At 59.6% G+C, this 2,335-nt stretch overlaps 1 non-coding gene across 1 annotated transcript; it reads left to right on the forward strand.

Annotated features, from left to right (window-relative positions):
• The first annotated feature begins 367 nt into the window (after nt 1-367).
• LOC126519379 (5.8S ribosomal RNA) lies at nt 368-520 on the forward strand. The gene has a single exon (XR_007596588.1). It is a non-coding gene; the product is annotated as a 5.8S ribosomal RNA (ribosomal RNA).
• The last annotated feature ends 1,815 nt before the right edge of the window (nt 521-2,335 follow it).

Genomic DNA, 2,335 nt, shown 5'->3' on the forward strand with positions numbered 1-2,335 from the left:
AAAGACTCCACAGCGGCTTAGCCCTACTCATGGCTCTGTCGCTTTTTGCAATTTTTCGTGGAGCGATGTGAACGTGTGCACGAGACACACGGGTCCGGTAGATGGTTGGCAGGTAAAACCGGCTTCGAGTGCGCGCAAACGGCGTAGGGTACCTCGACGGCAAGCGAGGAAGGCGTGGGCGCAAAACACACGCGCGAGTAGCAGGAGTGGAGTGCCATTAGGCTTTCAGCTGCTGAGACGCGGCCGCCGAAAGAGCGAGACGGGAGGAGCGCACGCCGAAAGGCGCTCTTCGAAACCACACACAGGGAGACGCCACGTGCTTAAAACACTGGTTGTACTGTACTGAATTGAACAAACTATTTTTCACGACTCTAAGCGGTGGATCACTCGGTTGTCGGGTCGATGAAGAACGCAGCCAGCTGCGAGACTTGGTGTGAATCGCAGGACACACTGAGCACTGATTCTTTGAACGCACATTGCGGCCTTGGGTCTTCCCTTGGCTTCGTCTGTCTGAGGATCAGATCACATATCAAGAGAGCCTTTGGCGCACAGGGAACGTGCGTCCGTCGACTCGTTTTGACCGCGTCGGCATCATGGACAGTACGTTGAGCGCTAACGCCACGCGCCAGCGGCCTCACGAGAGGGAGACGGTGGCAAACCGTTGCCAAATCTTCGAAAAGACGGAAACGAGGCATTACTACTGCAGCGTGACGAGTGCGCGCCTCTAGCAAGACCGCCGCAGGATGGAGTCGGATACCTGCAGGGAAAGAGCGGTCCAAGCGCGAGGCGCGAACGTCTGTTGCCATGTAGCGCGCACGTTTGCGAGAGAGTCGGAAGCGCACGCTTGCGTGCACGGCAAACGTGGGAATGAAACGCCGGCCGATTACCGCGCCGTGCGCAAAGCCAGCGCGATCGCAATTTGCGTTGTTTGCCTTCGAAGTACGTCGAGCTCCAGAGCTGGTCGCTTGTTCACGTCACCGCGGCTGTGTGGGCGCCCTTCCGGGCTTCGTCGCAGGAATGGGAATCGGCAGATTCTTGCGAGGAGCGGGGAGTAGAAGGGTGGCCCCCGAAAGCGGTTCGACGCGACAGCGCCGTTTGCGAGCGAGAAGAGTCACGGCACGGCGGAGAATCGCCGCGAAACGGAAAATGTCTCCTTCCAGAGCGTGGTTGCCCCGTTGGCGGAGCTGAAGCGTTCCGTCGTAGTCCGCCGTCCGTCCAAGTGCTTCGCAGTCTCTGTCCCCTAAAGACTGGGCCACTCCAGTTGGGGCAGGGGCGACGCTACACGAGACGATGCCTCCCGCCAGGTTTTAGTCGCCCCTGTGGTGCCCGCTGAAGCGGCGCGCTGCTAAGGCGATCTTTGCCTCGGTGGTGTTTGGGCTTCAGACACGGTCGCTTACCACGCAACTGCTCGTGCGCCGCACGCGCGCAGGCGGTTCACCGCCTGCCAGCCTCGTCTATAAGTAGCTCCGTGTTGGGCGAAAGACGTGGTTGGGCGTCGTACTCGGTTGGCGCTGGGTTTTCGAACGTGTCAAGTCCTTTTCGGCATACCGCTCGTATGACGCACGCGCGCAGGCGTTGTGCCGCCTGCCAGCTTCGTCCGTAAGGACGTGGCAGGGCGTCGTACGCGGTCGTGCTGGAATGGGCGAAAGCGATGTATCCGTTGTCGAGCTCAGATCAGGCGAGACAACCCGCTGAATTTAAGCATATCACTAAGCGGAGGAAAAGAAACCATCAGGGATTCCCCGAGTAGCTGCGAGCGAAACGGGACCGAGCCCAGCACCGAATCCCCCGTCCTTGCAGGCGGTCGGGAAATGTGGTGAATGGGAGGCGACGTTCTCGGGTGTTTGCGACGGTGCAAGTCCCCCTGACAGGGGCTTGTCTCAGAGTGGGTGCCAGGGCCGTCTCCGCCGTTGCGCGCCCGGGATGAAGCCTCCCGTGAGTCCGGTTGCTTGAGAGTGCAGCCCTAAGTGGGTGGTAAACTCCATCTAAGGCTAAATACGATCGAGAGACCGATAGTTCACAAGTACCGTGAGGGAAAGTTGAAAAGAACTTTGAAGAGAGAGTTCAAGAGTACGTGAAACCGCTTAGAGTAAAACGGGTGGGCCCTCGAAGCTCGAAAGCGGTGGGATTCAGTCTCCGGAAGACCGCGGAGCCGGCGGCGTCGGGTAAACGGCCCCTTCGGGGGGCTGTTCCGGCTGCTGGCACGCAGACGCGGTCTCCAGGGTGCGCACTTCCCACCGCCGGTAGAACGCCGCGACGGACGCTGGTCAATGGGAACCCACGAAACACAGAACCTCTTAAAAACTTCTTGAAACGGCTACAAACGGCTATAGAC

Source organism: Dermacentor andersoni, chromosome 10 (genome assembly GCF_023375885.2).
Source record: "Dermacentor andersoni chromosome 10, qqDerAnde1_hic_scaffold, whole genome shotgun sequence".
NCBI lineage: Eukaryota > Metazoa > Arthropoda > Arachnida > Ixodida > Ixodidae > Dermacentor > Dermacentor andersoni.